Genomic DNA, 11193 nt, shown 5'->3' with positions numbered 1-11193 from the left:
CCGGGATGGTCCGGGATGTTTTGTTCAAAAAAGTGTGATGCTTTTAAAGCCCCAGTCCCATATACGTCCCGGACCGTCCCGGACCATCCCGGACCCCATCCGGGGTGATCCGGGATTCGGTCCGTGTTGACACCGTGTTGGCACCGGGGTGGTCCTGGATGGTCCTGGATGGTCCTGGATGGTCCTGGATGGTCCTGGGCGGTCAATAACTCACTCCTGGACTGCCAGGGATCAACACGGACCGCCCCGGCGCCACTACGGATGACCCCGGACCCAGCACGGTGGCTACACGGATCACCCCGGATCAAACTATTGTCCCGGACCGTCCCGGACCACCCCGGCAGTTTTTGACCGTCAAAAACATCCGGGGTCGACTCCCGGACCGCCCAGGACCATCCAGGACCATCCAGGACCACCCCGGTGCCAACACGGTGTCAACACGAACCGAATCCCGGATCACCCCGGATGGGGTCCGGGATGGTCCGGGATGGTCCGGGACGTATATGGGACTGTAGCTGCTACAGTCCCATATACGTCCCGGACCGTCCCGGACCATCCCGGACCCCATCCGGGGTGATCCGGGATTCGGTCCGTGTTGACACCGTGTTGGCACCGGGGTGGTCCTGGATGGTCCTGGATGGTCCTGGATGGTCCTGGATGGTCCTGGGCGGTCCGGGAGTCGACCCCGGATGTTTTTGACGGTCAAAAACTGCCGGGGTGGTTCGGGACGGTCCGGGACAATAGTTTGATCCGGGGTGATCCGTGTAGCCACCGTGCTGGGTCCGGGGTCATCCGTAGTGGCGCCGGGGCGGTCCGTGTTGATCCGTGGCAGTCCGGGAGTGAGTTATTGACCGCCCAGGACCATCCAGGACCATCCAGGACCATCCAGGACCATCCAGGACCATCCAGGACCATCCAGGACCACCCCGGTGCCAACACGGTGTCAACACGGACCGAATCCCGGATCACCCCGGATGGGGTCCGGGATGGTCCGGGACGGTCCGGGACGTATATGGGACTGGGGCTTTAAAAGCATCACACTTTTTTGAACAAAACATCCCGGACCATCCCGGATCACCCCAGACCATGGTCCGGGATGGTCCGGAGTGGTCCGTGCTCGTCCGTGCTGGTCCGGCTTTATATGGGACTGGGGCTTTAAGCCAAACCTAAAAAAAACTACAGATCTCATTCATTTTGTAACATCATCTGTCAATCATTAGTGAACTAACAAGAGACAGTGGAATGTAACTTTTCCTCAGCTCAGCACATCCTCACAAAAGAATTGCATTCTTTCATACAATACCTCCACATTACCTTTCTTTTCCTGGTGATGCTATATACAGCACGTCTGACATAGCAACTCCTATGTTGGTGTTGTATGGTCTTTTGTATACAGGTGGTCAGCTCTGGTAAAGCTACATACCACTGTTTCTTGTTAGCTCACTAACGATTGATAGATGATGTCACAAGATGATTGAGATCTGGAGCTTTTTTTAGGGTGGGGCTTAGCAGGTCTGAGAAAATTACTTTAAAAAATATCTAAAAATCTATGAAATATATTTAGATGTTTGAATAACAAAATATGAGTTGTAAGCAGCCCTGCACATCAATAGGAATCAACTTATATTTGGATGTCCCCCGACCTTGAAAGGGCAGAAGTGTAAATCCGCTAGGCATCGCACTATAGTTGCAATCAACGCTTTAAAAAGCGGAATCCACTCTCAACAGAGTTAACAAACCACTCATTTACAGTGGCTTCCACTATGATTCGGACTGGATTTACTAGAAAGGAAGCGATGTCTAATAATGACTTGTGAAGAGGATTTCCACTTCTCAGAGTTCAAAGAAACACAAGGAAGTCACACAAATCAGCCTCCAGGCAAAGCCAAATTAAGCGAATCGTAAAATAATTTGGAAAAATGTATGCACCTAACTAATATTATGCTGATATAAATTCTAGAGCATTTTCGTACTTGTGAGTTGTGCCCCTCCCCCATTCTCCGTCATACAATCCTAGATCGGCCACCGAATGTAATATATACGAATCTTATCTATTCCATGTGTCATTGGTTTTTTTGTAATTCCTTCTTGCAGTACCAAATGACTGTCTCAGATGTATTTGCGAGATTGAGTCTTATTGTGCCATGCCTAACCCAGTCTGTAGGATGGACGTGGGATCACTATCGTGTGGCCCATTTCAAATCAAGCAGGCATACTGGACGGATGCTATTCTGCACGGCGGGTACCTCATGGGATGTGAGTAGATTCTTCTTCTTTTTCTTCTTCTTCTTCTTCTTCTTCTTCTTCTTCTTCTTCTTTGACTTCTTTGACTTCTTTGACTTCTTTGACTTCTTCGACTTCTTCGACTTCTTCTTCGACTTCGACTTCTTTGACTTCTTCGACTTCTTTGTCTTCTTCGACTTTGACTTCTTCGACTTCTTCGACTTCTTCGACTTTGACTTCTTCTTCTTTGACTTCTTTGACTTCTTTGACTTCTTCTCCGACTTCTTCTTCTTTGACTTCTTCGATTTCTTCGACTTCTTCGACTTCTTCTTCGACTTCTTCGACTTTGACTTCTTTGACTTCTTCGATTTCTTCGACTTCTTCGACTTCTTCTTCGACTTCTTCGACTTTTACTTCTTCGACTTCTTTTATTTCTTCTCCTTCTTCGACTTCTTTGATTTCTTCTTCTTCTTCTTCTTTGACTTCTTTGACTTCTTCGACTTCTTCTTCTTCTTGGACTTCTTCTTCTTCTTCTTCTACTTCTTCTTCTTCTTCTTCTTTGACTTCTTCGACTTCTTGGACTTCTTGGACTTCTATGATTTCTTCTTCTTCTTCTTCTTCTTCGACTTCTTCGACTTCTTCGACTTCTTCGACTTCTTCTTCTTCTTCTTCTTTGACTTCTTCGACTTTGACTTCTCCGACTTCTTCGACTTCTTCTTCGACTTCTTCTTCTTCGACTTCTATGATTTCTTCTCCTTCTTCTTCTTTGACTTCTTTGACTTCTTCGACTTCTTCGACTTCATCGACTTCTTCTTCTTCTTCTTCTTTGACTTCTTCGACTTTGACTTCTCCGACTTCTTCGACTTCTTCGACTTCTTCTTCGACTTTGACTCCTTCGACTTCTTCTTCTTCGACTTCTATGATTTCTTCTCCTTCTTCTTCTTTGACTTCTTTGACTTCTTCGACTTCTTCGACTTCTTCGACTTCTTCTTCTTCGACTTTGACTTCTTCGACTTCTTCTTCTTTGACTTCTTCGACTTCTTTGACTTCTTTGACTTTGACTTCTTCGACTTCTTCTTGTTTGACTTCTTCTTCTTCTTCTTTGACTTCTTCGACTTTGACTTCTTCTTCAACTTCTTCTTTTTCGACTTCTCCGACTTCTTCGACTTCTTCTTCTTCTTCGACTTCTGCTTCTTCTTCTGACTTCTTCTTGTGACTTCTTCTTCTTCTTCTTCGGAAAGAAGTGGATGAAGGATAGTCAGGGGATGGGTACAATGTTTTAGATCCGCGCCAAATCCGAATTCAAGTTCCCTGTTATAAGCATAGCGCAGACAGAAGGGTTTTTTCGTCTTCAAACGGGGGGGGGGGGGGGGGGGGCTCATGCACTCCCCCTCCCCCTCCCCATAACCAAACTTGTTTTCTGTCATTGTTTTTATTTACTGCGGGGTGGGATGCATTACAAGTCTCTTATACATGTATTCTAATATTTTATTTCGTTCATATATTTCCATTTATACCCAGCATGGAAGGCATGTACTGCTAACTGGGAATGCAGTCGGAATGCTGTCCAGGCCTACATGACTCGCTATGCCACGGTCAGGCGTTTAGGGCACACGCCAGGATGTGAAGACTTCGCACGTCTCCACAACGGCGGCCTTTACGGCCACACATACCTTGACCCTGTCAAGGGCACGACTCCCTATTGGAACAAAGTAAAGAAATGCCTGAATTCAAGACAGGGATTGTAGAATCTCTATCTTTATGAAGTTAACAACCCAATAAACAGAACACCAAAAAGTAACCTCTTTTGGGAGTGTATTTTAAGTGATTTTAAAGTATAGTGCCTTTTGAACTAGATTTAAACGTTATCGACACGTGCCTTCATTTAAACAAAAAAGGTACTCCTGTTCACGTTTTCATCTAACCTAAAAACCACCAGTTTATCACGCGACTGGAGTAACGGGATTCCACTTACCTCTGTAAATCAAGTGTTTATGACCAAATAACCACTTGACCAAGCAACGAGTTTTTTGTCAGTTAACCGATGGTGGCGATAAATACGTAATTATTTGGTCTTGTAAGCACCTTTATTGATTGGTTTCACAGGTTATCCAAGGTTGATGGTAATAATCACGTTACTTACACCGGCTAATCGTCTTATTGTTCTGTCCGTGAATCTCTGGTTATATTCAACTAGTAATTCTGAAGTGTCTTACACACCTCTTTAAAAGGGTTCAAAGTTACCATAAATTTCTTGGTTATGATCACGTGGCTCAAGCTGATTACTAATATAAGCTGTGAAAACGTGATATGTAGGTGTGAAAATAAGTAATTATTAAGTGTTTTAAAACACTTTTTTAAATGGTAGTCAAAGTTGCCATAAGTTCCGCGGTGATGATCTCGTGACTCAAACGGATTATTGATCTAAGCTTGTCATACGTGACTTTTAGGTGTGAAAAATTAGTCATTATTAGGTGTCTTAAAACATCTATTTAAATGGTTTCAAAGTTACCATAACTTTCTTGGTGATGATCACGTAGTTAAAACTGATTACTAATCTAAGCTGTGAATCCGTGATATTTAGGTGTGAAAAGTTAGTCATGATTAGGTGTCTTAAAACACCTATTTAAATCGTAGTCAAAGTTGCCAGCAGTTCCGCGGTGATGATCGCGTGACTCAAACGGATTTTTAATATAAGCTGGGTATTCCGTGTTTTCCATGTGTGAAAATGAGTTATTCTTGGGTGTCTTGATGGTTTCACAGTTACCATTTAAGTTCCGTGGTGATAATCCCGTGACTGTTGGCATATTTCTATGTTCACCAGTTGATAACTGACTGTTGGCATATTTTCATTGCACCAGTTGATAACTGGAGTGTGCATATTTCCAGTTGCACCAGTTGATGACTGAGCGTTGGCATATTTCGAGTTGACCCAGCTGACACCAATTCATTTGCATATTGAATATGGGGTGCGTGCAGATCTATGTTTTTAAAACAATTTATCTGAATTTACAGCATATTTCTTAATTACTGATGATTTAGTTATATGCAATTCATTTTGAAAATACTACAAATATAAATTACCAGTTATTAGGACATTTCGCTACTTCGTATAAATAGTTTAACATGAATAAGGGAAACATTAACTGTGAACTAAAATAATTTCAATAAAGTACAAGTATACGAATTTATTTCGATTAATTCAATTATGTAAGTCTACTTATTACCAATGCCCTTACATTGGAAATACAGACGTACCAGTATTGAAGTATTGTTGCTGTTTAACTGGTTGGAAGTTTTACCAAATGGTTCTAATGGCTCAGCTAGACCAGTTGAATTATAACTGGCCTGGATCAACTGGATCATTTAGCCCATTTCAATTTCCAGGGTTACCAGTTGGCATTAAATGGTTCATCAACTGGACTAGTTGCAACTAGCTTTCTCTTCTGGGATGTTTGCACCCCCCCCCCCCCACCCAACCCCCTCTAATCCCAAACTGCTTCCGGCGTGCCTGGACGTAATTATGGAAGATCCACGACACAATGTTCAGAAACGGGATGAGAACGTCATTATTTTGGTTCATTTATTGTGTAACATTTGCGTAATTATTGGGTTGAACGCGGGTTACAGTAACATACTTCCTCTTCGACGTAAATTTCCCGTGAATGAAGAACATGATTCATCTCAAGTCAGCCTCGTAATATTCACGTGAATTTCACGCAGATATTCTGACTAAAACTATCACTAACGCTTCACGTGTTTCTGTGACGCGATAATTTCGTGTATGAAGATGTAATTTCATAACCAAACAAACACGGGAGTATTAGGTTTACAAACCATGGTCTCCAAGGTAGGGATAATCACGTTATTATAATGGTGATATTGCAGTGACAATTGCGTGATTTAGTGTACGTGTGTTTTAAGTTACCTAATGCAAAAAACGTATTAACACATTTACGTAAATGTCCGGTGTTTGAAGAACGTAACTCTCCTCAAGTCGATACCTTGATATTGACGTGATTTTCACGTGATTTTGTTTATTGGGAAAGATACATCTTGAACTAGGGTATTCAGGAAGTGAGTTTATTTATTCAACATCTTGACGTTCCGTTTCGAGCACTTACATTCTGTGCATGTGTGTGTGTACTCCCTGCCGTAGCTGGCAGTATATACCTGCGGGATATTACATCCCTCCTTTTCTTTAGATTTGTTTCATAATCATAAAACAATAAACTTGTTACACATACATGTATTTTTCTTGACAATTACAAGAGTAACAAAATGAGAATATCAATATAAAGGTTTAGTGTGTTTGTATCTTTCTTTCAAATGCAAAATTTCACTATAATTGTTTTCCTTCAAAGAAATACATGCATGATCAGTCTACAGAACTGTGTATATCAGGTTGAAAAATGCTTTTTCCAGGTACATGTATTTGGTACATATATCTTCACAAATTGAGTATTACCATGGTTACAAACAGATCAATTAATGAGAGATCATACCGTTTCAAGATGACTGACTGTATTTCAACCATAGAAAACATATTTCTTCCTCCTTTTCTTTAGCTTAAATGAACATAATGTATCAAATACACAAACACTGTTTTGGTACATGTATTGTATGGAACACTAAACTCTCAAAATGACAGGAATTCTTTCCTTCAAAAATGAATAAACATGAATAAACACATCTTCTTGCATGTGTGATTAATAACAACAGAATAATGAAACATAAATGCAATATCACTTAGGATATGAACAAAAGCATCTTAGCATTTCACAAAACAACTTTAAACATCGGTTACAAATGTTCTTCTTCAATGGTTTTAGTGTTCAGTTTAGGTTTTGTAGTCCTTTAGATAGGCTGGTGGCCTTCTGGTGCGGTTTGGGACCACAGTTTCTGAGTTTTTGTCACTTTGTTCTGACTTGTCCGTCTGTTGAGTAAGCTGTGACTGTGAAGGCGATCGCTTAAAGAAGGATACATTGCGTGTGACGCACCATGATGTTGATTGACACTTAGCAGTGATCATGTTACCCTTCCTCTTGGTAATCACTAAAGGGGAAGCAGGCGCGGATCTACGGGGGGGGGGTTAGGGGGTTTAAACCCCCCTTGGGCGCCCCCCCCCCCCCCCCCCCAAAAAAAAAAAAAAAAAAAAAAAAAAAAAGGAAAAAAAAAGGAAAAAAGAAAGAAAAAAAAGAAAGAAAAAAGAACGCACGCTGGAGAGAAACCCTTTCAAGTGCAAATATTGTGAGAAGATATTCAACTCATCTGGTAACTTAACCAAACACATGATAACTCTGGATATAACTGTGTATTAAACTGTTACTTGATTTAAAAAGACGTTATCATGCACTGCTTTTTATGGTCTCCATTGTGTTAATAGATGCCAGGAAAACATCACTTACGGGGTTTAAATAAACACCCAAAAAAAAATCGGATCGCCGCTTCGCGGCTCGTGGACGATGCTCCGCATCGTCATTATTTTGGTCAAACCCCCCCTTAGCAAAAAGCTAGATCCGCCCCTGGGAAGGATTATACGGGGGTGTGAATTTATCGCCTCGTGCATCATTACGCACTATCACTTTGTCACCTACTTTGAAGTCACATTTCACCGTGTGCAGTCGCTTGTCAGCGTAGGATTTTTGCTTTGCTTTCGCTACATGATCATTCGCTATCGCTTTTGAGTGACTGGCAGCAATTTCATCGTTGACCATTGATGATGTGTTGTCACGAGCAACATCTACTTCTGGGAGGCGCGTAACCGGTTCTCGATTAAACATCAATCGAAATGGGCTTACTCGCGTTGAAGAGTGTGGTGTGGCACGATATTGGCGAAGGTATATGTACAGCTCCTGTTTCCAATTCTTTCCTTCGAGGTGTGCAGCGCGTACGGCTGTGATGAGTGGTTTGTTAAATGCTTCTGCTTGAGCATTAGCTCGAGGCCAGTGAGGAGTGATTCGACGATGCTGAAATCCGCAGTGAGACGCGTAATCGGCGAATGAACTCGAATTGAATGGGCTTCCATTATCGCTCTTGATGACTTTCGGAAATCCAAATACAGACAACACTTTATCAAGAACGGGTATCACAGCTCTAGCGGACACTGAACCTACAACCTCTACAACTGGGTATCTCGAATACTCATCAATGAGTACCATCAAATACTCTCCTGTGGGTAACGGACCACAGAAATCAATGCTCAAATTCTGCCAAGGACCGGGTGGCATTTGTGACATCTTGAGAGGCTCCAGAGGCGTACGGATATCGCGTACGGTTTGGCATACAGGGCAATCTTTCACAAGTGATTCCACTTTACTATCAAGCGATTCAAACCAAACCTTTGAGCGGAGCAATGCTTTCGTACGCACAATACCTGGGTGACTCTCGTGTGCGATATCGATGATACGCTTATGAAGGGCTTCTGGTATCACAATACGCTTATCCCTCAGCACAATATCATCTTCAGTGACTGCAATTTCATTGCGAACATTCCACATAGCGCGATGAGAGCCTTTGAGATTCTCCCATTTTCCACTGCAATAGGCTTCGATCGTAGCTTGTAATGCAGAATCGCGGGCTGTTTCTGATCGTATGTCGTCGAGACTGGTGGTTTTTAGAGCTGCATGATGAGCCACAAAGTTGATGTAGGCTTCAACATCTGGCATTGGTGTACTAGCGCTATCAATACAGGGATGCCGTGAAATGTAGTCAGCTGGGTTTGTCTTTCCAGGTGCGTGGATAACATCCATGTCGTAGTGCTGGAGTTTCAACATCCAGTTTGCAATGCGTGCTGATGGTACAATCTTCGGCTTTCCAAAGATAGGGATCAGAGGCTTGTGGTCGGTGACCACCGTGAAGTTCCGACCAAAAAGATATGTTCGAAGACGATGAACACCCCAATCAATACCAAGAGCTTCTCTCTCTATCTGGCTGTATCTTTGTTCTGTCGGTGTAAGGGAACGACTAGCATATTGTACTTCCCTCTTGGGTCAACATGGCTCCCAGTCCCACTGGGCTGGCGTCGACATACAGAAGTATGCTTGGCTGTGTCAAAGTATGATGATACTGCACTTTTTGATATGGAATCCTTCAACGCTTTCAACGCTGCTTCCTGCTGTTGATTCCATTCAAATTTCCCTCCTTTTGTCATGAGGCTACGGAGAGGTGCAGTGATTGTCGAGAGATTGGGAATAAAACGCGAGCTATAACTGGCCATGCCAAGAAGACTTCTCACTTCCTGGGCATTTTTCGGACGTGCAGCCTGGTGGATAGCGTCAACCTTATCAGGATCAGGCGATGCTCCTTCTGCTGAGAATACGAGGCCAAAGAAAGAAATCGTTGTCTTGTTGAATTGGCATTTCTGCGTGTTCAGGGTCAGTCCTTGCTCTTGCAGACGTTGAAAGAGTGTATTCAGCCTCTCATTGTGTGACGCTTCATCAGGTGCATGTACAAGAATATCATTGAGGACTCCTGGTATGCCTTCTAATGTCTGACGAATGGCGTTCTGAAAAACTTCACTCGCAGAGGATATGCCGAAATTCAGCCTCTTAATTGTAGCGCTTCAGTCCAACATGTGTTGCAAACGTGGTTATGTATCTGCTCTCAGGTTCAACCTCGAGCTGATGGTATCCAGATTTCAGATCCAACTTAGAAAATACCTTGGACCCGTTCAACTCAGTGATGATTTCATCCATTGTAGGTGTAGGATGACGCTCTCTGATGACAGCCTTATTAGCCGCCCTCATGTCCACACAGAGGACACTTTTTTTTTTTTTGGTCTCGCAATTTGAAAATTTGACATTTTTCTTTGTTGGGGGGGGGGGGGGGGTAAGGTCACCTTTTTTAGGTCAGCCATGGGTATAATTTTTTTTTCTTTTTTTTCTTCTTTTTTTTTAGTAATAAAAAAAAAGGGTTTTTTTTTTAGGGGGGTTTACACACATAAAAATACCAAGGGGGGGGGGTTCAAACCCCTAACCCCCCCCCCCCCCCTGCGTACGCCCCTGCCTTCACCACATATATTTCTGCAGCAGTGGTTTTTCTCTGTGACTCGAGGCTACCGGTAAACACACCTAGGACACTCAAGGGTGTTTTCGAACCACACGGGAAGAGGCGGATAGAAGATTTCTTAAGGCTCACGTTCAGTTTCTTGTAGGTAGGCTCATCGATGATGTTTCGCGAACATCCCGAGTCGATAATCATAGAACAGCGTATGCCATCGATGGTTATACCTACATGTGTTGGCGGCTTGGTGTTTGACACTGCGAACATATACTCATGGATCGTGTCAACAGGGTTCTGCGAGGTGTCTGCACTAGGGAGTGATGTGGCATTATCATCGCTGACAGACTTGACTGGTTTGCCATTGCGGCAAACTGATGCAAAGTGGTTCATTTTATTACAGGTGTTGCAGCGTTTGCCCTTTGCAGGGCAGTCTCCAGTGTGAGGATAGCCATAGCCACAATTTCCACACTGTGATGATTTCTGGTTTGGACGTGCACGCCCTTTCTGTTGTGAAGAAACGCGATGGAATTGTGTAACCTTGTCTGCTTCGACTCCATCCGCCCGCTCATGTGATAACTCAAGTGATCGAGCTAGCTCTATAAGTGTGTCGAGAGATGTCTGTTTCTCAAGGGCGCGTCTACGTAACTGTCCTGACCGACAGCCGGTGATGATCTGAGTGACTAATTCACGTTCCTATGTGAACTGACACTTTTCCGCTTCCTTCCGTAATCTGGTGCAGAATTGTGCAACGTTTTCATCAGCTTCTTGGGTGAGTCTACGAAACAAAATCGTCTCGTAAATGATGTTCTTCTTCGGCACGAAGTGGGCTTTAAGAGCATCACATGCCTTTTCATAATCATTGTCAGTCCCTGTATCAGGTAGGGTGTCGAACACATTCTGGAGCTGTTCACCTCCATAGTGCAACAGAAGGGCCCGTTTTCGTTTTGGTGCGGTGATATTGAACCC

The 11193-nt window shown here is 43.3% G+C and overlaps 1 pseudogene; it reads right to left on the bottom strand.

Annotated features, from left to right (window-relative positions):
• Window positions 1–1693: 1693 nt before the first annotated feature.
• On the bottom strand, window positions 1694–2816 carry LOC115919907 (annotated as a pseudogene).
• Between the last annotated feature and the right edge of the window lie 8377 nt (window positions 2817–11193).

Source organism: Strongylocentrotus purpuratus, unplaced genomic scaffold (assembly GCF_000002235.5).
Source record: "Strongylocentrotus purpuratus isolate Spur 01 unplaced genomic scaffold, Spur_5.0 spur5_scaffold_7, whole genome shotgun sequence".
NCBI classification, from domain to species: domain Eukaryota; kingdom Metazoa; phylum Echinodermata; class Echinoidea; order Camarodonta; family Strongylocentrotidae; genus Strongylocentrotus; species Strongylocentrotus purpuratus.
The sequence above is the reverse complement of the archived record's forward strand: the minus strand, read 5'-3'. Positions and strand labels throughout refer to the sequence as shown.